The sequence below is a fragment of the Octopus bimaculoides genome, chromosome 10 (assembly GCF_046866305.1).
Source record: "Octopus bimaculoides isolate indiv1 chromosome 10, ASM4686630v1, whole genome shotgun sequence".
NCBI classification, from domain to species: Eukaryota; Metazoa; Mollusca; class Cephalopoda; order Octopoda; family Octopodidae; genus Octopus; species Octopus bimaculoides.
In genome coordinates, this window is record NC_142937.1 from 11,916,066 (window position 1) to 11,938,500 (window position 22,435).

Consider the following 22,435-nt stretch of genomic DNA (forward strand, 5'->3'; position numbering starts at 1 on the left):
TGGAATCTGCTAGGACACATTAAGAATGAATAGATATATTATTATTGAAGAGTATATGTTTCCTTTTGAATTGAGTGTTTGTCTTCGAATTCAATTTTCACACCACTATGGTGGGAAATGTTACATAATAGGTGGAAGCTATTGCAACTAGATGTTGTAATATGTTTATATAAATATGTGTTTATTATATTTATAAATACACCACAACAATGATTTAAAACAATCCTTGCCTGAAGATACCAGTTGTTGGAAACTCTAGTCACAAGATAAATATTCAATTTAAAGAAACCACATTCATACGCACACATCTATATGCATATATATATATATATATATATATATATATATATATATATGCATATGTGTATGTGTGTATGTATATACAGATACACAAAGTTTCTCTTGATGTTTGTGGTAATAACGTGGGTAGAAACTATGTTGAATAATGACAAATTTCCTTATACTAGCCACATTAGGATCAAGCATATATTTAATTCTTTGTCACATACTTAATCTTCTTCAGCCACAAACACATATATAGAACAGAAAAAGAACACACAGACACACAAATATGCATACTCACACATACACACACACATTTTATGGGTTTGTGTGTGAGTTATCATGTATTGTTCAAATGGCTGCCTTAGAAGGTGAGGAGCTTGTAATTATTTCAAGTATTTATTCACACATATATATGTGCAACCACACTTATTTATATAAGACATTGTGTACATTAATCATATATAATACTTACAGATGTGCATGCATGCATATTAGAATATATGCACACTTACATATGTGCATGCATGCACATATACATATATGCATACATACATGTACATATACATACATGCATGCCAGCATGGAACATGGATTTTAAATGACAATCTATATATGCTTGTGTGTGTGTGTGTGTGTGTGTGTGTGTGTGTGTATGTGTGTGTGTATTTATATATGTATGGAAGTTGTATGCATATACGTATATATATGCATGTGTAAATATGTATTGTGTGTACGTCACCATCGTCATCATCATCATCATCATTGTCGTTTACAGCCCTGCTTCCATGCTGATATATGTATATATGTGTGTGCACGTGTGTATATAAATATATGTGTGCGCACGTGTATGAGTATGTGTGTGTATTATACACACACACACAAATACATATGCATGTATATGTATGTATTTTACATACACGGACATACATATATATATATATACATACATACATACATACATACATACATACATACATACATATATATATATATATATATACACATATATATATACACATATATACATATATATATATACACATATATATATACACATATATACATATATATATATATACACATATATATATACATACATGCATACATATATATATATACACACATATATATATCTATTTATTTATATATGCACACACATACAGTAACGATAATAACTTGAAGCCATCTGTCTTGTCTCCCACTAACTGATAAACTCATAAATAAGTAAACTGCTGAATATCCACTTGCAAACTAATTAAAATATTTTCTTCATTGTCATCAATAATTTATAGAACTCTGTGGCAATATTGCAATGTGGCAAGAACTACCAATATCGCAGTATTACTTGTTGGATTTGAACTGTCAAATAATAGCGCCAACATTTACCAACGTTTGCCCTTTAGTTACTTTTCATCTTAATATGTGTTTTAAGATGAAGAAGAAGTAAAAGTAAGTGTGTGTGTGTGTGTATGTATATGTGTATATATATATATATATATATATGAGTATATATGTATATGTTGTTCTCCATTGTGTTTAGTTTGAGAAAATTTGTCATTATTCAACGAAGCTTTCACTGTAGTCATTATCATTGTCATCACCATCACCATCATCATCATCGTCATCATCATCACCACTACCACCACCATCATCACCATCGTTACGAACACTATCTATGCCATCTGCATTATCAATCTAATCACAATCTGCTCTGTCATCATTAATAGCCAATAGCATTTACGAATAACGCTGTCACCAGTTCAATTAACATTAACTCTATCAACTCAGTCGTTGTCATCATTTCTTTGATTATTTGCGATAATGATGATGATGATGATGATGATGATGATGATAATGGTAATTATAACAATAATAATAATGATGATAATAATAATAATAATAATTTCAGGGTAAGAGGTGAGTCAATTACATTGATCCCCAGTACTCAACTGGTACTTAATTTATCGACACAAAAAAGGATGAATAGCAATGACCTCACTCGAATGTTTTCTAACGTGCCCCGGGCACAAGTGCCAGCAAGGCGATGCTGGTAAAAAACACGCTCAAATGATGCTATTTATGTGCCACCGGCACAGAAGCCAGACAGCTGCTCTGGCAATGATCACGTTTGGACGGTGCTGTTAGTGCTACACTGGCAACAAGTGCCAGTCATTGAATATGGTTCAATTACAATTTCGATTTCGATTTCACTTGCCCCAACAGGTCTTCACAAGCAGAGTTTAGTGTCCAATGAAGGAGAGGTTGGCATGGGTGCCAAACAGATTAAAACTCCCAATAGGGGAGGCACTTTAAAGTTCTGGTGGAAAACCCACAAAAGCCATGGGTGCCTGATCAACAGAGCCTTTTATTCTCCTTCTATTTCTCACAGGTATATGCTCAAGATTGATCCTTTCACATTGACCATCCTTCCAACATTCACCCACCTTTCAACAAACTTACTAGAAGGCAACGCTTCCCTCTCCACCCTCAACTTCCTTTTCAAGTGAAACTTGAAGCAGGTGATGAGGGCTTGGCCAAAGACGTAAGTGTCTGTCTTAAGCTTTTTCAAACAGGTCCACCATACTACCACTTTCGCTACAACCACTAGACAAATAAGAATTGCCTGCCCTTTCTGGCCAAAAGAGGACGGAGAAGCAATCTTCACAATGGATTCAGCTGATAGCCGGATCTGTCTTACATGTGACAGCAGGTGCTCGATATAAATCCACAGGTCAGCAATATTCGAGCACTGAACTAGGGTGTGCAGAACAGTTTCAGTGTTCTGGACACCCCTGGGGCAGGCCCGGCTAAAGGCATTTTATCTCAAACAGGCAATGCCCCTCAGTAGTTCTACCAGGCAAGGTATTTCTGGAAGTTAGTCATAGGCCCAGGCCTGAAAGTCCTCCGAAACAGATCAGTTAGTTGATCTTCATCAATGCCCAGAGTTTTCCCAAGAACATTGTCGCACTTTCTCTCCACTAGCCCTCTATAGAATACTAGAGTGGAACTACCACGAACCACATTGCCTGCCTGGTGGAGGGCTGAGAGCACTTGATGGCACTTGAGTTGCCAAGCACCCTTCCTTGGTTTATGCCTAATCCAGGTTTACAGCTCAGTCAAAGAGACAAGCTGTAGAAAAGTGTACCTGACAAAAGGTGACCACACATGCTCACCATCAAGGAAACGCAAGAGATGCCGCAATGTGTGCTCATGTCTGTACATCAGTAACCATGGCATGCCTAGCCCTCCATTCAGCAGCTTTTGACAGAAGATGGAGCGCCTGACCAGAGGAATGCACCCTTTACACAGAAAACAGAAGAGTAAATGCACCAGCTTGGTTAACCAGCAAACGGAGCAAGGGATGACGGTCAAGCAGTTATAGATGATGGATGCAATATATGTATTCACCACCTCTGATCGACCTTTCAGGGACAGCTTCCTCTTGGCCCATTTCTGGGTAAGATACACTACTCTGCTCGTCACTTCGTCCCAGTTTTTCTCCACCTGGAAATCTGGACCAAACCAGATTCTGAGCAATTTAACCAGACCATCTTTCCAGTACCCTATGACACTGTTGGACGTCATGGACTTGCCTCTCCAGGTGCTGAGTAGCAAGCCCGCTGACTTTACTGCATTAATGTTTGCTCCTGTCACCACTTCATATTCTTGCAGTGTGTTGCCTGTGGATCGACACTCTGATGGTGACATTATCAGCATAAGCAGACACACTTCTCCCACATCCTAGATCATGTGGGACACCCCTCAAAGACTCTGTCTTCCACAGTAATGTCCCAAGAGTCAGTACATACAGAAAGGAGGAGAGAGGGCATCCTTGATGGACCAAACACAAGCTGCTGAATGGCTCCAACAGGTGACCATTCATCCGAGCAAACAAGCAGATGCCGCTGTACAAAGCAGTGATCCAACCGCAGAAAACTGGGCCGAAACTGGCTGCCCTGAGGAGAGCTGCCAAGCATTGATGGTTGACCCAATCAAAGGCTTTAGATTGATCTAAATTGATCAGAGCTCCACCCATGCCAGCTTCGTTACCCACCCTTCCTATGACGTAGCGCATAAGATGGAGGTTGTTGTGAATAGACCTGGTTGGGATGGTGCACGCTATCGCCTCACCAACCAGCTTGTCCACAACAAGTGCCAACCTCTTGGCTAACACCTTGACCAAAATCTTCAACTCTGCATTGAGCAGATGGATGGGCTGGAAATTTTCTATGACGTCCCCTTTGTTTGGGTTTTTTTCGCAGCAGTGCCACTGTCCTTTGACAGACAAAAGTGGGAATTCTCCCATTCTGCAGCTAGTTGCAGTAGACGTCTGCTAAGAGGCCCACAAACAAGTCTGGCATCGAAGTATAAAGCTCGTAGGGCAGACCATTCAAACCAGGCGATCTACCTCTCATGCAACTCTGCATCACTTCCTGTATTTCTGTGGCTGTTATTGGCTTTTCGAAGCACTCCGCCTCATTTGCTGAGAATCGTAGCAGGCTGCCCAGGTACACATTGAAGTCTGCCCCGTCATCTGTCCTACGATTCATCCTGAACAGTCAGGAAAAGTGCTGCTGAAAGCCACACACATCGAACACTTCGCATCCATTCTATAAAACCGTCAGCGTCATCACTGTCGTCAAGGATAACCAACTAGAAGTACTTATAACAACCTTCTACACAATTACCATCATATTCTTTATTATTTACACTGTCATCATCGTCATCATTGTCATCATTATCATCATCATAATCCTCATGAGAAACATTGTCATCATTATTGTCATCATCAGAAGCAGCAGCAGTACCATAAGCATTGTCCTCATCATCATTGTCATTATTATCATTGTCAACAGTAATTATTATTGTCATAATGATGCTCATCATTATCATCCTCATAGTTCACGCCATCATCATCATCAAAATCAGAATCAGAATCATCACTGACAATATCGATAGCCATCATTATCATAATGATCAAATCTGATACTGTCATCATTGACAGTGATTACCTTCATCACTGTCATCATCATCATCATCATCTGTTCATCATCATGAACAGCATCATCATCATTTGATCATCGTCATCATCCTCATCTTTATCATCATCATCATCATCATCGATAGCCTGTAACTACTTATAACACTGCCATCAATGCAATTAACATCAACCCCCGTCATCATCCTCATCATCATCATTATCCCTATAATTGTCACTGTATGAAGCTGTCTCTAAAACCTGTAATTAATCTACTTTAACCTTATTCAAACTGAGAGAAGAAAGCAGATATAGCTCTGTCAATAGATTGTGAACACACATCTTCTCCTTGGTCCTTCATTAAATCCTTGGCTGGCATATTTAACTCACAATTAATCCAGTTTGCCTTGCTATAAATTGGTTTCATTAAGTAATTAACAACACACTACAGTAAGCAGTAGCATTAATAGTGGTAGCATCCTTATTGACCGACTAGTCTTAAAAACCAAGGTATTCCAATAATGACAATACCATCTATTTGTCTCTTACCTACTTTAACCCTTTGTGGAGGCGCAATGGCCCAGTAGTTAGAGCAGTGGACTCGTGGTCATAGGATCGTGTTTTCAATTCCCAGATCGGGCGTTGTGAGTGTTTATTGAGCGAAAACACCTAAAGCTCCACGAGGCTCCGGCAGGGGGTGGTGGCGAACCCTGCTGTACTTTTCCACCACAACTTTCTCTCACTCTTACTTCCTGTTTCTGTTGTGCCTGTAATTCAAAGGGTAAGCCTTGTCACGCTGAATATCCCCGAGAACTACGTTAAGGGTACACGTGGTTGTGGAGTGCTCAGTCACTTGCACGTTAATTTCACGAGCAAGCTGTTCCATTGATCGGATCAACTGGAACCCTCGACGTCGTAATTGACGGAGTGCCAACAACACAACAACAGTTTAAGCCTTTAGCATTTAAACCAGCTATACCCAGCTCAAATATTCTACATGTTTAATGTTCAAACTGGCTAGACCTGGCTCCTCATACTTACCCTACGATGTCATTCTAAAAACAAAAAAATACATCATTGAAAACTTGAAGCTTCAGGGTAATGCATGATTAATTCAAAACATTGTGAATAAATAAGCATTACATTTGATAGAGAAATGTGCATATGGATCAACCAGTTTGATTCAAAAACTGTGGTACTCCGAGTTTCAAGCGTGTTGCTAGTCATTGGCCATTAGGAATCTGAATGAGAGCTTGATTGAAGAGAGTCAGTGTTTATAACTAGACGTTAGCCTGTGATTGGTCAAGAAAAGTCACGAGGTGTAGCAGTTTGATGTTGGTATTTCGGCGACAACAATTACTTAGAAAATACTGTATGGTAAACAAGAAATTGACTGCGTGGTGGGTAGGAAATTGGTTGTGTGCTTGATGGGGAAAAAGGAAGGAGTGGAAGAAGTTGTATATACCCACAACAGCTCCCCCACCCTCGTGCTGTAATTAAAAACCTGGTGTCTTAACTCTCAGCCAATAGGTAGATCTTTAATAGGTTTCCCCACCACTACAATGATACTCTGACTAAGAGAACATTTTCTGAGATCATGTATGTGTACGATCCCCAAACACCCTCTCCGCGCCCCAAGAGAATTAAGCAAAGAAAAATTATCTGATATTAGACCGAATTTCGTAATATATAATATACATGTATATAACTAATTTAGAGACGAACCACCACTCAACAACTCAGTCAACGAAGAACCTGTCCAAAACCATGCTGAGAGACATATACCATATAAATACTGATCTAAGATTTTAATAATTTTAATAATATATAATATATCATACAAAGAAACATTCATCATAAAAAATATTAATCTAAAAATCAACTAAAGTATAAATTGGACAGTAAAAATTAATACAATAGTATAATGTATAAAAGTATAAAAGTCAGTCCAGATGATGGACAACATTGTTAAAGTGCTGAATTACATAAAATCGCTTTCCCTACAGTGCATACTTTCTGCATTCCTATGTGAAACTATGGATTCTAATTTTAAGTGTTTACTGCTTCATACAGAAGAGCAATCAATGGATCTCTAAAGGAAAAGTGCTCTCTCGATTTATCTCTGTGAACTGAAATAAAATGTTTCTTCGATGCTGAAAATTCTGGATTTGAATTTCTTAACGATGGTAATTGCTAGCTGGAAGTAGCCTTTCTCTATGATCTTTTTGAGAAGTTGAACGTTTTAAAGTTGAGTCAGCAAGAAGCGAACGAATATATTATTACATTTACAAGCAAATTAAAGTCTTTCAGAGACAAGTTAGAACTGTGGATAAGGAAAGTTAAAAACTAGCAGCTTGACTGCTTCCCAGGCGTACAGGTTTTTCCAAATAGATTTAAAATTTTATCAGAAGTGCAGAAGACAAGTAGAAAACCTCTCTGTATCATTTTCTAAGTGTTTTCCATCACTTGATTATCAAATGTACAAGTGGGACATCAATCCTTTTGCAAGATACGACAGTACACATGTGCACTTAACATTAACAGAAGAAGAAAATTTAGTAGACTTGAAAAACGATCTTGTGCACAAGGCCTCATTTTCTGTGCTAGAATTGTCAGAATTTTGGATTTTGCTTTGGAGCCAATATCCTTGATTAGCTACTACAGCCGTTAAATCTCTGTTGCCTCTTGGATCATCGTATCTTTGTGAATTAGGTAACTCTATAGTTATGGAAAAGGAGTAAAAAAAACGGGAATGATTACGGACGGTAGATGAAGAGTTATGCATTTGTTTATTTAATTTAGCACCGCGTTTTGACAAAGTTCTATCTGAAAATCAATTGCATCCTTCTCACTCAAAACATTATTATTGTATTAATTTACCTATATATATATATATATATATATTATGTGTTCAATAAACAATGTTATTTTATTGTTACTTTTTATTTTTATTCATACTATTAAAGTACAGTAGAACCTTGGTTTTCTAACTTCTCTGATCACGAATAAATCACACATTATTTCTTGCCTTTCTCATATTCATTTAATACAGTAGTACCTCGGTTTACAAATGCCTCTAATCATGAATAAATCGTGCTTTATATATATCTATATAAATTTAAATAATAAGGGTAAAAAGTTGATATTATTTAGATTAATATCAATTTAAACCAGTGGTCTAGCATATTGAAAAAAATCTGAAGATTCAGAAAATTATATTGCATACATGTAAGAGGAATGACCCCTAGATGGACTCCTAATATGCTAAATGTAAACCCCATATGGTCTGACCACTAAGAAAAATTCTTCTCTTTATATACATATATAAAGCATGATTTATTCACTATCAGAGTTGTTCAAAACCTGTGGTATGTTCAATTTTGTTAGGATTTTTATTTGGTGTGCAGCAAATAAATTCTCCTCGCCCAAAGTGTCATAAAGTAAAAAAGTTTGGCAGACTCTGCTTTAGCAGTATATATTTACAAGAAGATTAATAAGGCTTTGACCTGTTACAAATAGCAGCCAAATTTTCTTCAAATTACACATCACAATGTAATTGAAAATATCTGCAAAACAGATTATTTGATCCTGGTTGGTTCCAAAAATCCTCGATTATTGGTCTGCTCACTCTGACTTACCCAGAGATTAAACCACGACAACTAAAAGGACTAACGCATTAGTAATATTGAGAAATGGATGTAATATGAATTGATCTTAAACTAATATTTTTATGGAGGCAATACCTGTGGAGTCTAAAAGAACATAATTAAAATACACATTCGAAACTTATATAAATATATATATTCTCTATAAAATGGAAATAAAAATTCCAGAATACATAAATATACATAAATAGACAAATGTCGATGTAATACATAGAACACGATTGAATTTAATAAAAATTTCTTTTGGAAGTACATTTAAAATTATAATACTTTAGTATGATGAAATTAAAATTTTTTCCTTGAGAGGATTAAGTATTAAACAGATATACTAAAAACAATAAAAGAAAAAAATATAAAGATCACATCTATGGGCCATTTCAGAGATGTGCCATGGAATATGACATATTTCATATTATCAATCATGGAACTCCCCTCATCAAGATGTTGCACAAAGTTTGAAACCACATCTACATACCAGGACTAGTCAACTGTCAGCAGCAATGTGAGATATCATCCTAAAAAAACTTATACTTATATAATAGTATCTAATTTACATATTAATGGACAGGACCAGAAAATTATGCTAAAAAGTATGTGTTAAGGTCTACCAGGACTAATATTTTGTTACATGTTAATTTTTATTCCTATATTATTATGAAATTAGATGTCCAAGATCAAATCTTACTTATATTATTAGGATCGCCAGAACCGTATTTAGTAATACACATATCATATTCGCAAAATTTTTATATAACAAGCTCTAAATAAACTATATATTTGATCTTAAACTATATATTTTCGAAATATGTATCTGCAGGGCGTTCAGGCTAAATTTGGCAGTTTGCATGCAAATAAAATAAAACAATATCCCATCCTAAAATGAAAATATTGTAAAAACTCAAAAAATATCAAGTAGATTATAGCTGGGAGATAACAGTTTACTCAAAGTAGCTGTTGTCAGCTTCCACTACGACCTCAAGATGGTTCTGGAACCTAGTGCATGCATTCCTCACTGTGTCCCTAGAAACACCTTTTTGATCTTGGTTGCCAGCTCAGCCTTGGTGTTGCAGACAGAGTGGTTGGCGTCTTTCTCAAATATGCTCAACACATAGTAATCCACGGGATATGACAATTAGGGAAATTAGAATGCCAGAAAAAGGAGCTGAAGTCATAAAAATTCTCTGACAATCATTTCTGACTCTTTCCACAGGTATGGCAAAGAGCTAAATCTTTCTGCCACACATGGCCTTCCAGCAGCAATCCTCTCCAGCCAGGGATTGACTACAGTCTCCAACAGCTTCATATGGTTGTCTGAATTGAGCCTAAGGCCTTATTCACAGATATGGGGATGATGTCTGGCTGTGTGAAAAAACAGTAAGAATTTCAGCTGTGTCACCCCACCTGCTTGTCATGGCATTGTAGTCTCTGTTGCAGCTGTCCATGTCATGTCCTTCAGCCTTTACAATGTTCTCAGAGCAGCAGTCATGATGGTGGCATTTATATACCCAGTGCAAATAATCATAAAACAGATAGTTTTCTAATATTCAGATGACTTCCAATAAGGTAACTTTTTCTCAACAACAAATGTAATCATTATGCTCTCCAATGCCACTGACTGTTCACCAAAAGACCAAGTTGTTCCTGAAAAAGAGGAGTCAAAATATTAATTAAATTTAGCCAAAACACCCTGTATGATTATATTATCGAATCTGTTTCCTCCTATTTTAATTATATTGGTCATTCTCAATGCCCTCACATGTCTACCATAGCCACCTCCTCCTCTGAAGTATTCCTATATCTCTCACCATCATTTGTTACGGTCATCTCTCCACAATCTCTATCTCACCTCAAGCTCTTATGAAACTTACCCCTCTATTCCCCTGTCAACTCATCCTGTCCAGTCCCCTGTGCTGCTTACATTCACCCTCTGCGCCTTATGTCCCAACATCTCAGCTATAATCTATCTCTTTCACTTTGTCTCTCTCACTCTAACTTCTCTCCCTCTATCCTTTATCGTTATCTTTCTCTCTACTTTTATCTCACCTCTCTGTTTTTTTTTCCTAGTATCTTCTCTGGTATAGAGAAGATTTTAGATGCCTATTTCTATCTCTTTATTATACCATATGCATTCAACTAGCACAAAGCTACCCCTTCCAACACAACTCCTCCTCCTACTCAAGGGGTTTCTGTTTTGCAAGTTACTTGGTGGCCCTGCCACTACTGGTGTCAATTAAAAAGCTCCCAGTACAGTACTCTGGGAAGTGGTCGGCATTAGGAAGTTCATCCAGCTGTAGAAAGCATACCAAAGCAGACAAAGAGTTTGGTGTAGTTCTTTGGCTTGCCAGCACCCATCAAACCGTCTAGCCCATGCCAAAATGGAAAATGGAGCTTAAATGATGATGATGATGACAATGACAATGGTGACAATGACGATGACGACGATGATGATGATGGTGATGAAGATGATGATGATGACAATGTTGACGACAATGATGAAGATGATGATGATAGGTAATTTAAGGGAGATTTGATTGCTATTTCTTGCAGATCTGTCAGCCTCACTGGGGTTCTTTCGTTAGTTTATATTTAGGCTTGATTATCAGCATCAAACTAATTTCTTTAGCAGCACCAGCTATAATTAAATATATAAAAATCTATTTACCATTTTCCTCCTTGTAAGTGACCCAAAAAATTGTTATTTAGTGTACAAGAAAGTTTTGCTTATACAGGAATCTCTTGGCAGGGAATGTCTGACGAGAAGGAAATTTTAAAATAGCACATGACACTTCAAAAACCTTTTATTCTAAAGTAATCTTTGTCAAAAATACCAAATTAAAAATCTTTGTCAGGTTATCATTTAGAAAATGAATGAAGTCATTAATTGTCTGACAATGTAGCAGAATGAATGAACAAAAGGCAGCAGACAAGCATGAGCGATTCTAATTAGCTGTCCAACAACATTGTCCTTGCTTTTGTTTCTTTTTCTTTTCCTTTTATGCATTTTGATTAACCTATAAAAGACGATATGATGCTAGAACTATTGGCTTCTCAAAGATAACATTTCTTATTCTTGACAACGCATTTTAAATCAACTAACAATGTATTACTGTAATGCAAAAAAAACCCAAAACATATATATCTATATATATATATATATACATATATATATCTTTATACATATATTTATACATACACATAAATATATATATATATATATATATATATATATATATATATATATATATATATATATGTTACAAAACTGATAGTCTATCAACTCTGGCTTGGAATTAAAACCTATTATCTTCATGTCATGTATTATATTTTACAATTATTATCATTATTATTTGCGCTATCACATCAACAAATATTTTGATCTTGGATTCGCATATGTCAGATTGTTGGCAATAACTTATTGTGAGTGTTTTCAAGTTTTCACTTAACTTTCTATGTCTTCTAGGATGAAAACAAAAAGCTATTCTGAATTTCGTTGTTCTTTCTAGCCACTATATCATTCCTGTTATCATTCACTTTGACACCATCACCATTATAGTAATCATCATTGTCATTGCTTTTACATCCATTTTTCTATACCTGTATCAGATGGACATGTTGTTGTTATTAACGAAGCAGGCGATGCAGGGAATTGTGATGGAATGCCAAGTTTTGGAATATTCTTCACTGCTTTCCACAGCTTACGTTATCAAAAGATTTGGCCAGATCATAAAGTAATATCTGTGTTTATCATGGTGTGTGTCTGATAGACGTATATATATATCTTTTATCTTTTACTTGTTATAGTCATTAGACAGCAGCCATGCTGGGGCACCACCTTGAAGAAATTTTAGTCAAATGAATTGACCCCAGTTCTTTTTTATTTAAGTACTTATTCTGTTGGTATCTTTCACCAAACTGCTAAGTTGCTGAGATGCATACACACCAAGACCAGTTGTCACGGAGTGGTGGGGACAAACCCAATCACAAAGACAAACACCCAGACACAAAGACACACACGCACACACACACACACAAATATATATGTACATGCATATATGACGGGCTTCCTTCAGTTTCTTATTCCTTTATTGCCCACAAGGAGCTAAACACAGAGGGGACAAACAAGGACAGACAAAGGGATTAAGTCAATTTCATCGACCCCAGTGCTTAACTGGTACTTAATTTATCGCTGAATTTAAAAGACAGTTGTACATGATAAATTAAAAATATATAAATACACAGCTATTTTTTTAAAAATCTCTAAGTAAATAAATGTATTAAAAATATATATATGTAAAGTAATAGATCCTATAGAATCTCTGGACGAAGACATAAAAACGTTAAAACGTCTACAATTGTCCTTTAAATCCATCTCTAATCAGAATCATGTTTGCGGATTGAATTACTAGTACTTTTTGTTTCTTCACATTACATATTTGTATACACACACACACACACACACACACATAACTGCAGCATGGAAGGTGTTTATAAGCCATTTAAAAACACACAAAAACCATTAGATTCACTTCAACATTTAAATTTCATTTGTCAAAATATTTTCTTCACTTTGAAACCGCGCCCTGTTCACTTACAAAATTCCGTGCTGCATCTATCTATATATCTATATATATATATATATATATATATATATATATATATATATATACATATATATATATATATATATGTATGCATGTATGTTTGTATGTATGTATGTGTGTATGTACATTCACTCTCACATGTGTTCTTCAGAATCAAGCCCAAAATCTGCAAGTGCCTTTACTCTAACTATTATAGAAGATATAGTAATAATAACACACTCTCTTACTGACCACACTTTTGTAATAATAAACCATTGTGACATATTATATTATCATATAACATAAAATCAAGACTAGATCCGAAAAAAAAAAGAAACATTGATTGATTGAACAAATGTCTTATGTAGAATACAACAACGTAAAAGAAAAGCAAAAATATCAATAACAGAACCTATAGTAATAAGGAATTCTAATGGAAGAACCAAACATACAGTTAGCTTACCCTAGCAACATACTAGCAGGAGATGCTTGATGCTATGGTGAAAATACTTCCCGATTGCTGAAAGGAATTCTGCATCAACAGCCATAAATTTAAAGTTCAGTGATAATGAATGAGAAACACACATAACAATATTGCTGTGATTGTTACTTACAACGAAAACAGCAATGGTAATGACCACTAAGAACTATATCGTCAAGTGGTGAAAGAGATGAGAAGTCTGAGGAAGGTTTTCATACATCTATGGTCTTAATAAATCTATTGTTTCAAATATAATATGAAAGAATAACCAGGAGATATGTGAATGGTTTAACAATAGAAGTGAAAGTGGAGCATAGTTGTTTATACACATCATCATCATCATCGTCCTTGTTTAACGTCCACCTTCCATGCTAGCATGGGTTGGATGGTTTAACTAAGGGCTGGCAAGTCAGAAGGCTGTACCAGGCTCCAATCCGATCTGGCAAGGTTTCTACAGCTGGATGCCCTCCCTAATGCCAATAACTCCAAGCGTGTAGTGGGTGCTTTTTATGTGCCACTGGCATGAGGGCCAGCCAGGCAGTACTGGCATTGACCACGTTTAAATGGTGCTTTTTACATGCCACCAGCATGGAAGCCAGTCAAATGGCTTCCATGCCGGTGGCACGTAAAAAGCACCATTCAAGTATGGTCGTTACCAGTGCAGCCTGACAGGCCCTTGTTTCCAGTGGCATGTAAAAAGTACCCACTACACTCTCAAAGTGGTTGGCGAATATTTACGCACAAATACATAGACACAGATTGATACATATGTGTATATTCTTTTATTCTTGCTTCAGTCATTTGACTGCAGCCATGCTGGAGCACTGCCTCAAAGGGTTTTATTCGAAGAAATCAACCCCAGGACTTATTCTTTGTAAGCCTAGTACTTATTCTATCAGTCTCTTTTGCCGAACTGCTAAGTTATGGGGGACATAAACACACTAGTATAGGTTGTCAAGCAATGGCAGGAGGACAAACACACATACACACACACACACATATATATATGACAAGCTTCTTTCAGTTTCTGTCTACCAAATCCACACACAAGGCTTTGTCGGCCCTAGGTTATTATAAAAGACACTTACCCAAAGTGCCACACAGTGGGACTGAACTCAGAACCATGTGGTTAGGAAGCAAGCTTCTTACCACACAGCCATGCCTGCTCCTATGAATGTATATATGTATATATATGCATGTATATGCATAAACATATGCATGTATAAATATATATATATATATATATATATATATATATATATATATATATATATATATATATATATATATATATATATATATATATATATATATATATATATATATATATATATATATATATATATATATATATATATATACACACACATACACACATACTCAAACACGTGTGTGTGTGTACATGTACTCTTCTCATATCACCTTTTCAAAAATGGAACAGATTGTATGATAATCCTTGACTGGCACCACACTTGGTTCAGAAGGTTCTCTTTGAAATTCTCGGAATAAAAGAGAGAAATGCTATTTCTTGACACTCTTCAGAATACTAGCAGGACTTTACAGTTAGTACTAAGAAAGAAGGAAATACTTGCCAAACCAATTTATCATCTGCCCAAAATACATTAGGAAAAGAAATGTCATATGATATAATTCACTATGAACATTGATATAAGAGGCAGTGCTGCAAATATTTCCACCTTGGAAAGAATGGCCATAATGTTGTAACTATTATAACCAGGATGAGGACACTGGTCTCAATGTATCATCACCACCACCACCACCACCACCACCACCCTCCATACAGTAGTAAGAAGAGTGATAAAGAGATCAGTGATAGGGAGATGAGTGGTGGAGAAGGTGCAACAGGGGAAAATTGAGCTAGGGGCTTATTTGTGTGTACATACATTATGCTCTTCAAACCCACGATTGTCTGTTATTCTCATGCACCTTTGCATTGCAAATCAACAAAATCTTTTGTTGTCTTCTCTGTGAGCCTCAATACCCTAAGATCAGCCTTGACTACTTCGTTCACATTTTTCTAGGTCTCTCATCTTCCAGAGATTCCATCCAATGTAAAAAAAAAACTGGCATTTCTGTTTCTAGCACTGTCGAGCGTGTTCATTGCCAGAGCAGCTGTCTGGCTTCCGTGCTAGTGGCCCGTAAATAGCACCATTTGAGCGTAATCATTACCAGTGTTGCCTTCTAGCACTTGTGCTGGTGGCACGTTAGAAAATCATTTGAGTGAGGTCGCTGCCAGTACCGCTGGACTGGCTCCTGTGCAGGTGGCACGTAAAAAACACCTTTTTGAGCATGGCCGTTGCCAGTACTGTGTGACTGGCCCTCATGCCATTGGTACATAAAAACACCCACTACACTCTCGGAGTGGTTGGCATTAGGAAGGGCATCCAGCTGTAGAAACTCTGCCAGATCAGATTGGAGCCTTCTGGCTTGCCAGTCCTCAGTAAAATCATCCAACCCATGCTAGCATGGAAAGCGGACGTTAAACGATGATGATGATGATGATGATGATGAAAATATATCGCTTAGCACACCAAATGCTCTTGAGAATCAACTCATTTTTTCCACAATATGGTGATGATGTAATGAGAATTAAACCTTCCAAGGGATAACTCACAAGGTTGTTGCAAGTGATAGCTTCAGATAACTTGGTATATCTATGATAATGTAGAATAAAATGTAGTACCAAGAATTGCCAGAAAACACAAGCAGTTGTATTTGAATACATAAACAGTTATATTACTTCAACAACTATTTCACTTATACTGAATCATATGCCATTTAAATATAAACACTGACGCCTACTCACTCAATTACATTTAAAAATATTGTTACACTAATGTGAAAACATATAAAGGCATTATGTAAGTTTTAATCTTTTGAAGGAAATGTTAAAGCAGGAGATGGAGGAGTCAGTAATCTCCGTTTTGTCGATGATATTGATTTAACGGGATAAAATGAAGAAGATCTAAAAATCTAACAACTTGTTTTGATACAAGTGCAAGAAGATATGGAATGGAAATAAGTGCTTAGAAAAGCAGAATAATGATAAATGGTAAAAATAAAAAAAGAAAATACTTGATTCAATTGAAATAGCATGGAAAACGCTCAAACAAGTTGATGAATTTAAATATTTGGGAAGGACAATAATGGAAGATGGGAGATCAAAGAAAGAAGTAAGATGGTGGATTACAGCAGCTACAGAAGCTTTAACAAAATTAGACCCTGTTTGGAAAACTAAAAACAATAATAATAACGATTTTTTTTCTTTTTTTTTTTAAGAGCAATAGTAATTTCAGCAGCCCTTTATGAGTGTGAATCACAGACGTTAGATGCTGAAAGATCATGTCCTTTGAAATAAAACATTACCGGAAGATGCTTCACATCGCATATACAGAACATCAAACAGACGAAAGTATTAAGAAGGAAATTGTTGTGAAGATTGCAAACCATGTAACTCTGGTGTCGATTATTAAAAGGTGAGAAATGAAGTGGTTTGGTCGTGTAATATGATGTCATGACACTCTAACTTTAGCAAGGATAGTCATGGATGGACAAACATCAGTAACAGAAGTACAGAAAGAACAGCACAGTGGGAGTTGTTAAATAACATCAAGGAAATGTCATAGAAAAGATGGTTTAAAGCATGAGATTGGCTGATGGCTTGGAAAGAAAAGAAAGAAAGTGCATCTCTTGCTTTTCTCTCAAGGCCCATGTGAGCTATGAATTTTTTTATGTGGAGAATATAACAAACCATGGCTTTTAACTGCTGGAATGCTTTGGGAATAGAGAGCCTATTCTGGAAACCATCAATTTAACATCGTATCATTGCTGTAAGCTCAGGGTCAGTCAAGGTCATAATGGGAGCCTCTCTATGGTCATTTGATTTGTTAGGAATAGCAACCAAATCAGTCTCAAAACCAATATAAAAATGAAAAGTGAACTTCAGATAATATAGTTTAAGATACATTATGTCTAGATATCACATCATAGTACCTCACATTAGCAAAAAATAAAAAGTAAAAAGGCGCAGGAGTGGCTGTGTGGTAAGTAGCTTGCTTACCAGCCACATGGTTCTGGGTTCAGTCCCACTGTGTGGCACCTTGGGCAAGTGTCTTCAACTATAGCCTCGGGCCGACCAAAGCCTTGTGAGTGGATTTGGTAGACGGAAACTGAAAAGAAGCCCGTCGTATATATGTATATATATATATATATATATATATATATATATATATATATATATATATATAGATATATATATATGCATATATATATATGTATGTATATGTGCATTTGTGTGTCTGTGTTTGACAACCGATGCTGGTGTGTTTATGTCCCCGTAACTTAGCAGTTCAGCAAAAGGGATCAATAGAGTAAGTACTAGGCTTACAAAAGAATAAGTCCTGGTGTCGATTTACTCGACTAAAGGTGGTGCTCCAGCATGGCCACAGTCAAATGACTGAAACAAGTAAAATAGTAAAAGAGAGACTATCAACTATCTCAAAAGGATTACTATACAGGGGTTATCAATCCTTAAGTGCCCAAAAAACTGAAATGGCAGATCAGGTAGGACATAATATGGTCAATGCCTCAGAGGGCTTGACAGAAAGATCTGTGGTAAATCTAGGGCACTCTCTTGATGGAGTACAGACTGGTGTCTGGTCTCCATGGAAGAGATTTTACATAACTGCATCTGTAGTAAATGCTGAAATTTAAACTACCTGAATGAAGATCCTTGACATTCAGCCTGCTGGGTACAGATGATACCCAGGAATATAATAATAAAGAAGGTAAATCATCATCATCATCATCATCATCATCATCGTTTAACGTCCGCTTTCCATGCTAGCATGGGTTGGACGATTTGACTGAGGACTGGTGAACCAGGTGGCTGCATCAGGCTCCAATATGATTTGGCAGAGTTTCTACAGCTGGATGCCCTTCCTAACGCCAACCACTCCGAAAGTGTAGTGGGTGCTTTTACGTGCCACCGGCATGAAGGCCAGTCAGATGATACTGGCAACGGACAAGCTCAAAATGGTGTATTTTACGTGCCACCTGCACAGGAGCCAGTCCAGTGGCACTGGCAACGATCTCGCTCGAATGTCTTTTCCCGTGCCACCGGCACAAGTGCCAGTAAGGCGACGTTGGTAACAATCGCGCTCAAATGGTGCAATGAGAAACAATATCAAACTTTATAATTATTTACTGGCTATCAACTGAAACCCTGCCGGGTTGCCATGAAAGATTATTGTTAATGGTTAGTAAAAATATTTAAGAATATAAAGCTTGATTTTAATATTAGACTGAGTGAGACTTTGATCTTCAGTGTTAACGGCAGGAATGGAGGATGGCAAAGGAACTAAAGAAATGTCAGGTCTGTTAGGATTATAGAAGAATGTCAGCTACTAGAGGTTGTTGGTATGCTAGGGATGTGGGAGTGGTCAAAGATAGCTTATTGCATTTGTAGCCATAATTCAACAGAAATATGTTATCGTTATTTCAATTAATTTTGAAAAAATAAATGAAGTTATAGGCGTAAGAATGGCTGTGTGATAAGTAGCTTGCTTACCACCCACATGGTTCTGGGTTCAGTCCCACTGCGTGGAACCTTGGGCAAGTGTCTTCTACTATAGCCTCGGGCCGACCAAAGCCTTGTGAGTGGATTTGGTAGACGGAAACTGAAAGAAGCCCATTGTATATATGTCTATATAGATATATGTGCGTGTGTGTGTGTGTTTGTGTGTCTGTATTTGTCCCTCCCCGAACATTGCTTGACAACCAATGCTGGTGTGTTTACATATCCCGTAACTTAGTGGTTCAGTAAAAGAGACTGATAGAATAAGTACTAGGCTTACAAAGAATAAGTCCTGGGGTCGATTTGCTCGACTAAAGGCAGTGCTCCAGCATGGCTGCAGTCAAATAAATGACTGAAACAAGTAAAAAAGTAAAAGAGTAAAAAGAGTTAGTGCAAAGGAGACAGTAATTACTTCGTGATATTTGGCAGGATTAGACATTTGAATCTGAAATTAAGTAACAAGGAAGAAGATACATAAAATGTTTTTCCTCTTCTTACTTATTACAAAGATTTTGAAATTTCTAGTTTGTAGCAGTTTTGTATAGCACTATCTCATTCTCTTTAGAAGTCATCAGCATGACATTGTCAATATTAATTGGAAATTTGCAACATAAATTTCACATGAAGTTTTGAAGAAAGGTTGGATTTTAGATCATTTTAAAACAAAAGTTTTTTTTATCAAAAGAGTTAATTAGTCTAGGTTTAATCTCACAAAATATACACAAGAATCCGTATGTTGAGAAAGAAACATTGTTTTCATTTTCATCTTTCTTGGAAATGAATAACATAAAAAAATCATATTGAGCAGGCTACTACATGTATATTATTCTTTGAGGGCTACTATGAATAACCTCTATCAGGCTCCAGTGTTCTTGGCAGTTCTGGTCAAGCAAGTTTATCAAAGATAATCAGATCATAACCATCCTCTTTTTTCACATGTGCAAGGAACTCAGGCCCTCGCCCCCCATTAGCCAATGCATTCTGTTTTTAGATGATAGGGATTGATTTGAAGGATCTTTGTTTGCTATTTCTAGTAGGTGAACGTTTTTGTTGTGCTAAACCTTCTACCATGATTTAAATTGTATTTAAAACTGAACATTTAAAATTCAATTCTCCTTCTCATTATAAAAGAAAAAGAATTTAATTCAATAGCTTTTGTTGTGTTCATTCTGCTGCAGGGATATAAATTATGAATTTATATTTAGCACTAATTAACATACACCACATGTAATAGTTTTGTCTCTGACATGTTTCATTTTTCACCAAAACCATTGCACTTTTTACACATTTGCTTCATCTTGCCAACCACCTTTCACCACAGTCTTTTGAACAAATAACGGTGTTTCTTCATTGTCCTCCTGCTAGAAATAGCAGACAAATCTCCTTCGAATCAAACCTGTAACCTAAAAAATGAACATGTTGGCCAATGGGGGCCTGGGTTCTCTGCACGTATGAAAAAATGGGACGGTCATGGTTTGAATGTCTTTGATAAATTTGCTTGATCAGGACTGCCAAGAACAATGGAGCCTGACAGTGGCCTTTCATAGTAACCAAAGTGTCCTCAAAGAATAAGATGTACATAGTTGTCTACTCAATACCAGATTTTGGTTATACAGTTCCAAGAAAGATGGAAATAAAAAGAATTGTTAAAATAACATTTGTTCATTTAAGAGAAAGATCAAACTATAAAAATAATGAAACAACATTTGATACTAACCTACCTGAAACTGCCCTTGGTTCTATGATATAAACTTCCTGTTTTAAATTGATCTGAATTAAAACCTTCCAGCAAAAAATTTCGCATTAATCTATGTTCCAAACACAAGGACAAAGTAATTTTAGTAAATTTTTCATTATTTAAAAAATTAATTGAAAGAAATTTTGTGAAGGAAAATGGCGTCATGATACTAAGAATAACAAAAATATAGAAATAATAATAGAAATATAATAATGACTTCAGATTTTGGGACAAGGCCTGAAAGTTCAAGGAAGGGGTTAAACCGATTACATTGACCCCATTGCTCAACTGGTACTTATTTTATTGACCCCAAAAGGATGGCAGGCAAAGTTGATCTTAGCAAAATTTGAATTCAGAATATAAACATGGATGAAATAACATTAAGCATTTTTGCCAACATGTTAATGATTCTGCCAGCCTCAAATAGAAACATATTAATAATTACTTTATTGTATACAGTGCACAGGTATGTTATAATTTGTCAAAAAAGGGTGAGAGAGAAGACAGGAAGCAGCAATAAGTCAAGCAAAAAAAGACAGCAATGTAAGCCAAAAGTGCATGCACAGTATACAAGATAAGACACAAGATGACAGGAAATTGAACAGTGAAAAAGCCATAAGGAGTAAAAGGTGTTTGAGCATACCAGGTGTAGAGTTGGTGAATTTCAAGAAGTATGATATTTTTGAAGGATACAGTGCTCTAAGAGTTAACAACTGACTCCGGTAGTTTATTCTGTGCTTTGACTGTTCAGAGAGTGAAACAGTGTTGTAAACAAATTCTAAGTGAAAAGAAGATACAACACAAAGGTTTACAAGGGGGTGCTGAAAAGTTTCTAGCTTTGGGTAAAAGAAAATACAGGAGGATCAGTTAATTATGATTTTATCCAATATATTCCACTCTCAGATTCAAACATTCATTGCAGCAGTCCTTCAGCTTTTCTAAGCCCTGTAAAAGAATTCAGAAGATTAGGCTTCCAAACAGGCTTTCCATGATACACTTAAGACTATGAACAAATTCTAAGTGAAAAAAAGATACATTTACAGTTAAAGGTTATATGAGAGGGTGTTGAAAAGCTCCCGGTTTTAAGGGTATCATGAAAGGCCTGTTTGAAA